The sequence below is a fragment of the Rutidosis leptorrhynchoides genome, chromosome 2 (genome assembly GCF_046630445.1).
Source record: "Rutidosis leptorrhynchoides isolate AG116_Rl617_1_P2 chromosome 2, CSIRO_AGI_Rlap_v1, whole genome shotgun sequence".
Lineage (NCBI taxonomy): Eukaryota > Viridiplantae > Streptophyta > Magnoliopsida > Asterales > Asteraceae > Rutidosis > Rutidosis leptorrhynchoides.
In genome coordinates, this window is record NC_092334.1 from 509,604,031 (window position 1) to 509,620,165 (window position 16,135).

The following is a 16,135-nucleotide window of genomic DNA, read 5'->3' on the forward strand; positions in this document are numbered from 1 at the left end:
TTCCTCTTCGGGAACTTGTGAATCAGTCCACGAATCATTCCAATTTACATTTGACTCTTCATTATTATTAGGTGAGTCAATGGAACTTGTTCTAGAGGTAGACATCTATCACATAATATCAAATGCGTTAAGAGATTAATATATCACATAATATTCACATGTTAAAAATATATAGTTTCCAACAAAATTTGTTAAGCAATCATTTTTCAAGTAAACACGGTCGAAGTCCAGACTCACTAATGCATCCTAACAAACTCGATAAGACACACTAATGCAAAATTCTGGTTCCCTAAGACCAACGCTCGGATACCAACTGAAATGTCCCGTTCTTATTGATTAAAAACGTTCCATATTAATTGATTTCGTTGCGAGGTTTTGACCTCTATATGAGACGTTTTTCAAAGACTGCATTCATTTTAAAACAAACCATAACCTTTATTTCATCAATAAAGGTTTAAAAAGCTTTACGTAGATTATCAAATAATGATAATCTAAAATATTCTGTTACCACACGACCATTACATAATGGTTTACAATACAAATATGTTACAACAAAATAAGTTTCTTGAATGTAGTTTTTACACAATATCATACAAGCATGGGCTCCAAATCTCGTCCTTATTTAAGTATGCAACAGCAGAAGCTCTTAATAATCACCTGAGAATAAACATGCTTAAAACATCAACAAAAATGTTGGTGAGTTATAGGTTTAACCTATATATATATCAAATCATAATAATAGACCACAAGATTTCATATTTCAATACACATCCCATACATAGAGATAAAAATCATTCATATGGTGAACACCTGGTAACCGACATTAACAAGATGCATATATAAGAATATCCCCATCATTCCGGGACACCCTTCGGATATGATATAAATTTCGAAGTACTAAAGCATCCGGTACTTTGGATGGGGTTTGTTAGGCCCAATAGATCTATCTTTAGGATTCGCGTCAATTAGGGTGTCTGTTCCCTAATTCTTAGATTACCAGACTTAATAAAAAGGGGCATATTCGATTTCGATAATTCAACCATAGAATGTAGTTTCACGTACTTGTGTCTATTTTGTAAATCATTTATAAAACCTGCATGTATTCTCATCCCAAAAATATTAGATTTTAAAAGTGGGACTATAACTCACTTTCACAGATTTTTACTTCGTCGGGAAGTAAGACTTGGCCACTGGTTGATTCACGAACCTATAACAATATATACATATATATCAAAGTATGTTCAAAATATATTTACAACACTTTTAATATATTTTGATGTTTTAAGTTTATTAAGTCAGCTGTCCTCGCTAGTAACCTACAACTAGTTGTCCACAGTTAGATGTACAGAAATAAATCGATAAATATTATCTTGAATCAATTCACGACCCAGTGTATACGCATCTCAGTATTGATCATAACTCAAACTATATATATTTTGGAATCAACCTCAACCCTGTATAGCTAACTCCAACATTCACATATAGAGTGTCTATGGTTGTTCCGAAATATATATAGATGTGTCGACATGATAGGTCAAAACATTGTATACGTGTCTATGGTATCTCAAGATTACATAATATACAATACAAGTTGATTAAGTTATGGTTGGAATAGATTTGTTACCAATTTTCACGTAGCTAAAATGAGAAAAATTATCCAATCTTGTTTTACCCATAACTTCTTCATTTTAAATCCGTTTTGAGTGAATCAAATTGCTATGGTTTCATATTAAACTCTATTTTATGAATCTAAACATAAAAAGTATAGGTTTATAGTCGGAAAAATAAATTACAAGTCATTTTTGTAAAGGTAGTCATTTCAGTCGAAAGAACGACGTCTAGATGACCATTTTAGAAAACATACTTTCACTTTGAGTTTAACCATAATTTTTGGATATAGTTTCATGTTCATAATAAAAATCATTTTCTCAGAATAAAAAATTTTAAATCAAAGTTTATCATAGTTTTTAATTAACTAACCCAAAACAGCCCGCGGTGTTACTACGACGGCGTAAATCTGGTTTTACGGTGTTTTTCGTGTCTCCAGGTTTTAAATCATTAAGTTAGCATATCATATAGATATAGAACATGTGTTTAGTTGATTTTAAAAGTCAAGTTAGAAGGATTAACTTTTTTTTGCGAACAAGTTTAGAATTAACTAAACTATGTTCTAGTGATTACAAGTTTAAACCTTCAAATAAGATAGCTTTATATGTATGAATCGAATGATGTTATGAACATCATTACTACCTTAAGTTCCTTGGATAAACCTAATGGAAAAGAGAAAAATGGATCTAGCTTCAACGGATCCTTGGATGGCTCGAAGTTCTTGAAGCAGAATCATGACACGAAAACAAGTTTAAGTAAGATCATCACTTGAAATAAGATTGTTATAGTTATAGAAATTGAACTAAAGTTTGAATATGATTATTACCTTGTATTAGAATGATAACCTACTGTAAGAAACAAAGATTTCTTGAGGTTGGATGATCACCTTACAAGATTGGAAGTGAGCTAGCAAACTTGAAAGTATTCTTGATTTTATGTAACTAGAACTTGTAGAATTTATGAAGAACACTTAGAACCTGAAGATAGAACTTGAGAGAGATCAATTAGATGAAGAAAATTGAAGAATAAAAGTGTTTGTAGGTGTTTTTGGTCGTTGGTGTATGGATTAGATATAAAGGATATGTAATTTTGTTTTCATGTAAATAAGTCATGAATGATTACTCATATTTTTATAATTTTATGAGATATTTCATGCTAGTTACCAAATGATGGTTCCCACATGTGTTAGGTGACTCACATGGGCTTCTAAGAGCTGATAATTGGAGTGTATATACCAATAGTACATACATCTAAAAGCTGTGTATTGTACGAGTACGAATACGGGTGCATACGAGTAGAATTGTTGATGAAACTGAACGAGGATGTAATTGTAAGCATTTTTGTTAAGTAGAAGTATTTTGATAAGTGTATTGAAGTCTTTCAAAAGTGTATAAATACATATTAAAACACTACATGTATATACATTTTAACTGAGTCGTTAAGTCATCGTTAGTCGTTACATGTAAGTGTTGTTTTGAAACCTTTAGGTTAACGATCTTCTTAAATGTTGTTAACCCAATGTTTATAATATCAAATGAGATTTTAAATTATTATATTATCATGATATTATCATGTATGAATATCTCTTAATATGATATATATACATTAAATGTCTTTACAACGATAATCGTTACATATATGTCTCGTTTAAAAATCATTAAGTTAGTAGTCTTGTTTTTACATATGTAGTTCATTGTTAATATACTTAATGATATGTTTACTTATCATAGTATCATGTTCACTATATATATATCCATATATATGTCATCATATAGTTTTTACAAGTTTTAACGTTCGTGAATCACCGGTCAACTTGGGTGGTCAATTGTCTATATGAAACATATTTCAATTAATCAAGTCTTAACAAGTTTGATTGCTTAACATGTTGGAAACATTTAATCATGTAAATATCAATCTCAATTAATATATATAAACATGGAAAAGTTCGGGTCACTACATTGGCCTAGAAAAAACAATCGCTGCTCTTGAGGAACGCTACTATTGGCTACAGTTAAAAAGGGATGTGGGGAAGTTCGTGCGACGATGTAACGACCCAATCCGAAAATCGACACAAACCTTTTTTTTACTATACGTTGGTGACTGCACCTAGGCGCGGCGCGCCACTCCCTAGCCTCGGCGCGGCCCACGCTGGGATTTGGAGGTCATCAACCATCAAAACGGCTGTTACCAAAATACACTTCAACCCGCGTCGCGCCCCAAAGGGGCCGCGGCGCGACTCCACCCTGGACCAGATTCTGACTTGTAAAAAAAATTACACAACACCAAATTTTGTGGTAACTGACAAACATCAACACAAAGGCTTTTCGCCGCATAAGTAAATAAAGTTTACATGTTTTAACGACCACAATTCGAGTATTTGACCACAGAGCTCCGTACGCTCATTTACACATCAAAATATAAGTTTCGACCGAAAAGTTTAATTTCCAAACAAAACCCGAGCATGGTGTTTGGGGTTAAACTACCCAATTCTAGGTCGAACTTCAAAAGAATTCCCTTGCACAATCGTATCGGGAAAAAGCAAATCCAAACGTATACCCTTGCTCTTGTCCACGCCGGAGCCTAAAAAGGTGAACAACTAGAGGGTAAGCAAAACGCTTAGTGAATGCAATAATTATACATATACATATATAATCCACTTACTTGTAAACACTTACACAATACCGTATACAAGCTAGCAAATTAGCAACTATGCAATCACAATGCAAAAACTAGATATCCGCAATTCTCATTAAGCTAGCATCACCAAAAAGCATATAGTTCACAATTCACTATGCTATAAGTATAACGCATAACAATGGTTAACCATAACACACACAAGGGAACGGTACTCGCACAATGACCGTTGGTTCTCGCACAATGACCGTTAGTATACACTAACCCCCTAGGTGGACGTTCGCACTTACCGAACCACCCTTCACACACATGTGGTCTCCATCGCACAAAAGACTAGTGAATCCACACACCCGGATAACACTATAGTGAATCCACATGCCCGGATAACACTAACCACAAGCCCGCAAGCAAATAAACTATATACACATATATATAATTATTCCACTCACTTTAACGCCTTCGGTGAATGAGAAATCAAGCTCGCAACCTTCAATGTAACGTACCTATTACATGATGCACACATAATCAGTTTTACAATCGAGTTGGTCAACCAACACACTCATCACCTAGTGTCATTTTGACCCATAGTGCAATTTCGACCCATTTGCACTCTTAACCCTAATATTAGGTCAACTTTGCCAAAACCCTAACACTAGCCAAACATGGTCTTAATACACTTATTAACGCAAGGTTAGTGTGTTTTCATACACATTTAACCACCTAGGTCACTCAAGACTCATTTGACCCATTTCAAGGTTAACACACTCATTTGGGTCACCCATAACCCAAATAACACCCATTCACTTAACCACAAGGTGTACTAGTGATTTACATACCCATTTAAGACCCATAAACTCATTTATCATTTCAAAAACCTAGGTTAGTTATCTTTGAGTCCTCATGACTCAATCTTACCCAAAACCCCAAATCACTAGCAAATGGGTTTTGCGTTCATCACTAACCCAAACCCTAACCCTTAAACTATTAAAATAAGGAAATCAAGGTTAAGACTTACCACCATAATTAAAATAGATGTTTTTGGTCGTTGGTGTATGGATTAGATATAAAGGATATGTAATTTTGTTTTCATGTAAATAAGTCATGAATGATTACTCATATTTTTGTAATTTTATGAGATATTTCATACTAGTTGCCAAATGATGGTTCCCACATGTGTTAAGTGACTCACATGGGCTGCTAAGATCTGATCATTGGAGTGTATATACCAATAGTACATACATCTAAAAGCTGTGTATTGTACGAGTACGAATACGGGTGCATACGAGTAGAATTGTTGATGAAACTGTACGAGGATGTAATTGTAAGTATTTTTGTTAAGTAGAAGTATTTTGATAAGTGTATTGAAGTCTTTCAAAAGTGTATAAATACATATTAAAACACTACATGTATATACATTTTAACTGAGTCGTTAAGTCATCGTTAGTCGTTACATGTAAGTGTTGTTTTGAAACCTTTAGGTTAACGATCTTGTTAAATGTTGTTAACCCAATGTTTATAATCTCAAATGAGATTTTAAATTATTATATTATCATGATATTATCATGTATGAATATCTCTTAATATGATATATATACATTAAATGTCTTTACAACGATAATCGTTACATATATGTCTCGTTTAAAAATCATTAAGTTAGTAGTCTTGTTTTTACATATGTAGTTCATTGTTAATATACTTAATGATATGTTTACTTATCATAGTATCATGTTAACTATATATATATCCATATATATGTCATCATATAGTTTTTACAAGTTTTAACGTTCGTGAATCACCGGTCAACTTGGGTGGTCAATTGTCTATATGAAACATATTTCAATTAATCAAGTCTTAACAAGTTTGATTGCTTAACATGTTGGAAACATTTAATCATGTAAATATCAATCTCAATTAATATATATAAACATGGAAAAGTTTGGGTCACTACAGTACCTACCCGTTAAATAAATTTCGTCCCGAAATTTTAAGCTGTTGAAGGTGTTGACGAATCTTCTGGAAATAGATGCGGGTATTTCTTCTTCATCTGATCTTCATGCTCCCAGGTGAACTCGGGTCCTCTACGAGCATTCCATCGAACCTTAACAATTGGTATCTTGTTTTGCTTAAGTCTTTTAACCTCACGATCCATTATTTCGACGGGTTCTTCGATGAATTGAAGTTTTTCGTTGATTTGGATTTCATCTAACGGAATAGTGAGATCTTCTTTAGCAAAACATTTCTTCAAATTCGAGATGTGGAAAGTGTTATGTACAGCCTCGAGTTGTTGAGGTAACTCAAGTCGGTAAGCTACTGGTCCGACGCGATCAATAATCTTGAATGGTCCAATATACCTTGGATTTAATTTCCCTCATTTACCAAATCGAACAACGCCTTTCCAAGGTGCAACTTTAAGCATGACCATCTCTCCAATTTCAAATTCTATATCTTTTCTTTTAATGTCAGCGTAGCTCTTTTGTCGACTTTGGGCGGTTTTCAACCGTTGTTGAATTTAGATGATCTTCTCGGTAGTTTCTTGTATAATCTCCGGACCCGTAATCTGTCTATCCCCCACTTCACTCCAACAAATCGAAGACCTGCACTTTCTACCATAAAGTGCTTCAAACGGTGCCATCTCAATGCTTGAATGGTAGCTGTTGTTGTAGGAAAATTCTGCTAACGGTAGATGTCGATCCCAACTGTTTCCGAAATCAATAACACATGCTCGTAGCATGTCTTCAAGCGTTTGTATCGCCCTTTCGCTCTGCCCATCAGTTTGTAGATGATAGGCAGTACTCATGTCTAGACGAGTTCCTAATGCTTGCTGTAATGTCTGCCATAATCTTGAAATAAATCTACCATCCCTATCAGAGATAATAGAGATTGGTATTCCATGTCTGGAGACGACTTCCTTCAAATACAGTCGTGCTAACTTCTCCATCTTGTCATCTTCTCTTATTAGCAGGAAGTGTGCTGATTTGATGAGACGATCAACTATTACCCAAATAGTATCAAAACCACTTGCAGTCCTTGGCAATTTAGTGATGAAATCCATGGTAATGTTTTCCCATTTCTATTCCGGGATTTCGGGTTGTTGAAGTAGACCTGATGGTTTCTGATGCTCAGCTTTGACCTTAGAACACGTCAAACATTCTCCTACGTATTTAGCAACATCGGCTTTCATACCCGGCCACCAAAAATGTTTCTTGAGATCCTTGTACATCTTCCCCGTTCCAGGATGTATTGAGTATCTGGTTTTATGAGCTTCTCTAAGTACCATTTCTCTCATATCTCCAAATTTTGGTACCCAAATCCTTTCAGCCCTATACCGGGTTCCGTCTTCCCGAATATTAAGATGCTTCTCCGATCCTTTGGGTATTTCATCCTTTAAATTTCCCTCTTTTAAAACTCCTTGTTGCGCCTCCTATATTTGAGTAGTAAGGTTATTATGAATTATTATATTCATAGATTTTACTCGAATGGGTTCTCTGTCCTTCCTGCTCAAGGCATCGGCTACCACATTTGCCTTCCCCGGGTGGTAACGAATCTCAAAGTCGTAATCATTCAATAATTCAATCCACCTACGCTGCCTCATATTCAGTTGTTTCTGATTAAATATGTGTTGAAGACTTTTGTGGTCGGTATATATAAGACTTTTGACCCCATATAAGTAGTGCCTCCAAGTCTTTAATGCAAAAACAACCGCGCCTAATTCCAAATCATGCGTCGTATAATTTTGTTCGTGAATCTTCAATTGTCTAGACGCATAAGCAATCACCTTCGTTCGTTGCATTAATACACAACTGAGACCTTGCTTTGATGCGTCACAATAAATCACAAAATCATCATTCCCTTCAGGCAATGACAATATAGGTACCGTAGTTAGCTTTTTCTTCAATAACTGAAACGCTTTATCTTGTTCATCATTCCATTCAAATTTCTTCCCTTTATGCGTTAATGCAGTCAAGGGTTTTGCTATTCTGGAAAAGTCTTGGATGAACCTTCTGTAGTAACCAGCTAGTCCTAAAAACTAGCGTATGTGTTTCGGAGTTTTCGGGGTTTCCCACTTTTCAACATTTTCTATCTTTGCCGGATCCACCTTAATACCTTCTTTGTTCACTATGTGACCGAGGAATTGAACTTCTTCCAACTAAAATGCACACTTTGAAAACTTAGCGTACAATTCTTCCTTCCTCAATACTTCTAACACCTTTTTCAAATGTTCACCGTGTTCTTGGTCATTCTTTGAGTAAATAAGTATGTCATCAATGAAAACAATGACAAACTTGTCAAGGTATGGTCCACACACTCGGTTCATAAGGTCCATGAACACAGCTGGTGCATTAGTTAAACCAAACGGCATGACCATAAACTCGTAATGACCGTAACGTGTTCTGAAAGCAGTCTTTGGAATATCATCTTCTTTCACTCGCATTTGATGATACCCGGAACGTAAGTCAATCTTTGAATAAACATACGAGCCTTGTAGTTGATCAAATAAGTCGTCGATTCTCGGTAGTGGGTAGCGGTTCTTGATGGTAAGTTTGTTCAACTCTCGGTAGTCGATACACAACCTGAATGTACCATCTTTCTTCTTGACAAACAAAACAGGAGCTCCCCACGGTGATGTGCTTGGTCGAATGAAACCACGCTCTAAAAGTTCTTGTAATTGGCTTTGCAGTTCTTTCATCTCACTGGGTGCGAGTCCGTAAGGAGCACGAGCTATTGGTGCAGCTCCTGGTACAAGATCTATTTGAAATTCAACGGATCGATGTGGGGGTAATCCCGGTAATTCTTTCGGAAATACATCGGGAAATTCTTTTGCAATGGGAACATCATTTGTCATAACCCGTCCTTAACCATAAGAACGTGTTAGATAACGTATGATTTCATTGCGAGGTATTGACCTCTATATGCGACATTTTTAAAAGAGAAACTGCATATATTATACATTACAAACCATAACCATTATTTTTGTTACAAGCTTTAGACAATAAAAAGATGATTATCGTTTAGCGATAATCTTCGACTTACAAACTTTACATATAATGATAACAACACGATTTCGAGCATATTTTACAACACAAATCCTTGGGTATGCAGTTTTATTTTTGACACAAATATGCGTACGCAAGATCCTGCTCAAATTCAACATAATGCAGCGGAAGCTTTAGTAATCACCTGAGAATAGACATGTTTTAAAAGGTCAACATAAAGTTGGTGAGATATAGGTTTAATGCCGGCAGCAATATATATATATAGACCACAAGATTTCGTATATAAACAGTTTAATAAAAATATTCTAAGTGGTTGAGCACTTGGTAACCATACTTAACATTTAATCACGTCGCATATTCCCTTTATTATGAAATCTTACTACACCGTACCAAGTGTAGTCACGAAACGAAGTACTGTGCAACCGTTGAATACTGGTCGTCCAGTCCGGTTGGGGTTGTCAGGCCCGATAGATCTATCAACAGGATTCGCGTTTACAATACCGCTGTAAATAACAGTTACCAAGCTACAGGGAAGTATGCCAGTGGTACAACTCAACGTAGAATATATTTTTCAGTTACTTGTGTCCATATCGTAAAACATAAAATACATGTATTCTCATCCCGAAATATTTAGAGTTTAAGAGTGGGACTATATACTCACTTTCGTCTTGAAGATATATATATAATTTTACTTGGTCTCCGGTTGATATCACGAACCTATCCATATATAATATATCAATACCTTTTCTTTTTAAACAAACGTCACATATATATACTTGTTATACTTTTAATACTTTGAATAATTCCTTAGTCCGTAATTAGCAGTTCGTTGTTAGTAATTCAATTTTAATGGTTCATTTTTAGATGTTTAATATACCCGCAATGAAATAAATAAAACCCCCAACGAAATAAATAAAACCCCATCGTATATGTATTGGTCGAGATTAATCTTGACCCATGGTACCGGTGTTGTCAAATGACGTGTTGCGTACATAAAGTACCGGTGTTGTCAAATGACGTGTTGCGTACAATCATGGGATCTTATGATTAATCTTCTCGTTTTGTTTACGGGTGATCCTGAACCATATAAAATTGAATTATAAGTACATATATATAAAATATCATGTTAACTTAAAAAGATGTGATTTATTTAATTTTTTCCCAATTATTTTCGTGGCTAAACTAGTCTTGGATATCCGATTTTGTTTCGGTCATAGTTTCTTCGTTACAACTCCGTTTTCGTTGATTCAACTTGCCATCTCCTTGGATCGAGTCCCTCTTTAAGACTATGAACTGTAAATACCTTAGTTTGTATTCAAAATCACACAGCATAGGTAAAACTTTAGTGAAACTTATGAAGTTAATCATTTTCCATCATGTAAACAACCTCAAATGATTATTTTTCTAAAAATACTTATACTTTGAGTTAAATCATGAAATTTTTATGTGTTATCATATTCATAGTAAAAATTATTTTTCCAGAAAATAAACCTCCAATTCAAAGTTTAAGATGGTTTTTAATTATCCAACCCAAAACAGCCCCCGGTTGCACTCCGACGTCGTAAATTCAGTTTTTAAGGTGTTCTTTGAAAAACCAAGTTATACCTTGTTAAGTTAGCATATAATTAAGATATGTTACAGGTCTTGAAGTATTTTAAAAGTTAAGTTAGAAGGATCTATTTAGTTTGCGAACAAGTTTGAAATCATTCAAACTATGTTCTAGTTTATAAACTCTTATATATATAGCTTTAAATATATGAATTGAAAAAGAGTTGAAGTAGAGTTTTTACCTCAATTTTAAAATGTAAAGTTGCTGGAAAGAAGTAGTAAAATAAAAGTTGAGAGAGTTCTTGCAAGTGTGTGTGAAAATTGGAAGTAAAATTTGGAAAATGAATGTGTAAAAATGAGTTAGAAATGGTGCTTATTTATAGGCTTGAAAATTTGGTTTTTAGTGAAAATATCTAAGATAAGTTAAAATTTATTATGTCATGAATGACATATTATTCCAATAATTGAAGATTTCTATTGGTATATACCAATAGTAAATACTTCTAGAAGCTGTGTATAGTACCCTAGATATACGTATAGGATTATTGAGGAAACGGAACGAGAATTCAAATATAACTATCTTTTGTAAATATACTTATATTGTTTTATGTATAAAAGCCCTTTAAAAATTATTAAATACATTACTTATACGATATATGTATAAACATTATAAATCATCAGTATTTATGTCAAATAACGTTACGTAGGTTATTGTTTTGAAAACTTAAGTTAGTAGTTTCAAAATATACTTATGACTTTTTGTTATTAATACAAAATGAGATATTAAAACATCCTTAGATCATGTTAAATATGTATGTATAATTATCATATATTGTATAGTTCGTGATATCATCGGTCAAACTAGACGGTCAAACGTTGTGTAAAACTCTTTTCAAAAACATAAGTCTCAACAATTTGGATTGCTTATCATGTTGGTAAGGTTTAATTTATGTAAATATTAATCTCATAAGTATAGAACGATCGGAAAAGTGCGGGTCGTTACAGTACCTACCCGTTAAATAAATTTCGTCCCGAAATTTTAAAATTGTACCTATTTTGCGTCATCGAGAAACAAGTGTGGATACTTTTGTTTCATCTGATCCTCTCGTTCCCAAGTAAACTCAGGACCTCTTCGAGCATTCCAATGAACCTTAACGATTGGTATGTTGCTCTGCTTGAGCTGTTTAACTTCACGATCCATGATTTCGATTGGTTCTTCGATGAATTGTAGTTTCTCATCGACATGGATTTCTTCAAGAGGAATGGTGAGGTCTTCCTTTGCAAGACACTTCTTAAGGTTTGAGACGTGAAAGGTATTGTGTACTCCGGCGAGTTGTTGCGGTAACTCGAGTCGATAAGCTACCGGTCCAATGCGTTCGATGATCTTGAACGGGCCTACATATCTTGGGTTCAGTTTACCTCTTTTACCGAAACGTATTACACCTTTCCAAGGTGACACCTTTAGCATAACCATGTCCCCAATCTGAAACTCTAATGGTTTCCTTCGGACATCGGCGTAGCTCTTTTGGCGACTTCGGGCTGTTTTCAATCTCTCCTTGATTTGTACTATCTTCTCAGTCGTTTCGTGTATGATCTCGGGACCAGTTAATTGTCGATCTCCTACTTCATTCCAACAGATAGGAGATCTACACTTCCTTCCATACAATGCTTCGAATGGTGCAGCTTTAATGCTTGCATGATAACTATTATTATACGAAAATTCTGCTAACGGTAGATACTTATCCCATCCGTTTCCAAAATCGATCACACATGCCCTGAGCATGTCTTCAAGAGTCTGAATCATTCTTTCACTCTGCCCGTCGGTTTGCGGATGATATGCGGTACTCATATCTAAACGAGTTCCTAGTGCCTCCTGCAGTGATTGCCAGAACTTTGAGGTAAATCTACTATCACGATCGGATATAATGGAAATAGGTATTCCATGCCTTGAAACAATTTCCTTTATATACAATCGTAATAGTTTCTCCATTCTATCCGTTTCCTTTATAGGCAAGAAATGGGCAGATTTGGTAAGACGATCAACAATCACCCAAATGGTGTCGTATCCCCAGGCAGTCTTTGGTAACTTCGTGATGAAATCCATGGTAATACCATCCCATTTCCATTCTGGGATTTCTGGTTGTTGAAGTAACCCTGATGGTTTCTGGTGTTCTGCCTTGACCTTGGAACAAGTTAAACACTCCCCAACATATGTTGCAACGTCTGTCTTTAAGTTAGGCCACCAATAATGTGTCTTAAGATCTTGATACATCTTTCCAACTCCAGGATGTATCGAGTATCTTGTCTTATGTGCCTCGTTCAATATCAACTTCCTTAATCCACCCAACTTCGGTACCCAAATACGGTTTGCAAAATATCGAATTCCATCTTCCCGTATAACGAGTTGCTTCTCATACTTCTTCATTATTTCATTTCCTATATTTTCTTTAGTAAGTGCTTCTCGTTGAACTTCTTTGATTTGTGAGTTGAGATTCATGCGAATTTTTATGTTCATCGCTCGTACTCGAATTGGTTCTCGTTCCTTTCTGCTTAGTGCGTCAGCCACCACATTCGCTTTCCCGGGATGATAACGAATTTCACAATCATAGTCGTTTATTAACTCGACCCACCTACGTTGCCTCATGTTCAGCTGTTTTTGATCAAAAATATGTTGAAGGCTTTTATGATCAGTAAACACAGTGCATTTAACCCCATACAAGTAGTGTCTCCATATCTTCAATGCAAACACGACTGCTCCCAGTTCTAGATCATGCGTCGTATAATTCTGCTCGTGAATCTTTAATTGTCGGGATGCGTATGCAATAACTTTCTTCCGTTGCATAAGAACGCAACCAAAACCTTGTCGCGAAGCGTCACAATATATTTCAAAATCATCGTTCCCTTCTGGTAACGATAAAATAGGCGCCGTAGTTAACTTCTTCTTCAGTAATTGAAATGCACTCTCCTGCTCAGAAGTCCATTCATATTTCTTCCCTTTTTGCGTTAACGCTGTCAACGGCTTAGCTATTCGGGAAAAATCTTGAATAAACCTTCTATAATAACCGGCTAAACCCAAAAATTGGCGTATCTGCATTGGTGTTTTAGGAGTCTCCCATTTTTCAATAGCTTCAATTTTTGCTGGATCAACCTGAATTCCTTTGCTACTAACAACGTGGCCAAGAAATTGCACTTCTTTCAACCAGAAAGCACACTTAGAAAATTTAGCGTATAGCTGTTCTTTTCTCAACAACTCTAATATCAACCTTAAATGCTGCTCATGCTCTTGCTCACTCTTGGAATAGATAAGAATGTCATCAATGAAAACGATAACAAACTTATCTAAATACGGACTACAAACTCGATTCATGAGGTCCATGAATACAGCTGGCGCATTCGTCAATCCAAACGGCATGACCAAAAATTCGTAATGACCATAACGTGTCCGAAAAGCAGTTTTCGGTATATCTTCTTCTTTGACACGTAATTGATGATAGCCCGATCTTAGGTCAATTTTCGAGTACACACATGATCCTTGGAGTTGATCAAATAAGTCGTCAATTCTCGGTAGTGGATACCGATTCTTAATAGTTAACTTATTTAATTCACGATAATCTATACACATTCGGAAAGATCCGTCTTTCTTCTTGACGAACAAAATTGGAGCTCCCCACGGTGAAGTACTTGGTCGTATGAATCCACGGTCTAGTAATTCTTTTAACTGACTTTGAAGTTCTTTTAATTCGGACGGTGCAAGTCTATATGGCGCACGAGCCACTGGTGCAGCTCCTGGTACTAAATCTATTTGAAATTCTACAGATCTAAATGGAGGTAATCCTGGCAACTCTTCCGGAAAAACTTCAGGATAATCTCTTGCCACAGGCACGTCATTGATGCACTTCTCTTTTTCTTTCTTTTCGACTTTATTAACATGTGCTAGAATAGCATAACATCCCTTTTCTAAACACTTCTTGGCTTTCAAATAGCTAATGAGTTTTAACTTTGAGTTACCCTTCTCTCCATAAATCATCACCGGCATTTTATCCTTACAAGGAATGCGAATTGCCTTCTTGGCGCACACAACTTCAGCTCCTACTTTGGACATCCAGTCCATGCCGACTATTACATCAAAACTTCCTAATTCTACGGGTATTAAGTCAATTTTAAATGTTTCTCCGGCTAAATTTATTTTACAATCACGGCAAATTTTATCGGCTTTAATTAGTTTACCATTAGCTAACTCAATCATGTACTTAGCATCTAGAGGTAATGATGAACAATTCAATTTAGCGTAAAAGCCTCTACTCACGTAACTTCTATCGGCACCAGTATCAAATATAATAGATGCGGATAAGTTATTAATGGTAAACTTACCCGTAACAAGCTCCGGGTCTTCACACGCCTCTCTAGCATTAATAACAAATGCTCTCCCTCGTGCAGGTCCGATATTCTTCTCTGGATTCGGGCACTGGCTCTTATAGTGACCTTGTTTTCCACACCCAAAACAAGTAATGGTAGCCAAAGCAGTTCTATTTGCATTGGTGGCAGGAGTCTTGGTACCATTTGTATTTGTAACGAGAGCCCTACAATCTTCAGCAAGATGACCCTTTCGATTACATTTGTTGCATACCACATTACAGTAGCCAGAGTGATGTTTGTGGCATCGGTTGCATAAAGGATTTTGTCCTTTGTAACCAAAGCTTGAACCACCACCTGCACCTTGTATGGTTTCTTGTTTCTTAAAAGATTGTTGTTGGTTACCTCGATCATAATTTCCATTCCACTTTCTTTTGTTACCTGATACCTTCACATCAGTATTGGATGCTTTCTTATCCATGATGACCTGATCCATTAGCTCGTTTGCCATGGTTATAGCTTCATGAATTGTCTTAGGTTTCGATGCTGTAACGTTTGCCTTGACCTTTTTGGGCAAACCATCTTTGTACATTTCAATCTTCCGTTCTTCGGTTGGAACCAATTCAGGACATAGCAAAACTAATTCCATGAATCGCTGATTGTAGTTGGTGATTTCAGTACCAATAACCTTCAGACTTCGTAACTCATCTTCCAACTTCCTAACCTCGTTCCTTGGACAATATTCGTTGATTAACATTGTTTTGAATTCTTCCCACGGAGTATCATAAGCTACATCTCCTCCTACAGCCTTCACATAATTTTTCCACCACGTGAGTGCACTATCTTGTAAAGTGCACGATGCATACTTGGTCATGTCCTTTTCAACACAACCACTGATTTTAAACACAGTCTCCATCTTTTCTATCCACCGGGTTAAACCGATTGGTCCTTCTGTTCCACTGAATGATGAGGGCTTGCAAGCTTGAAAAGTTTTGTAA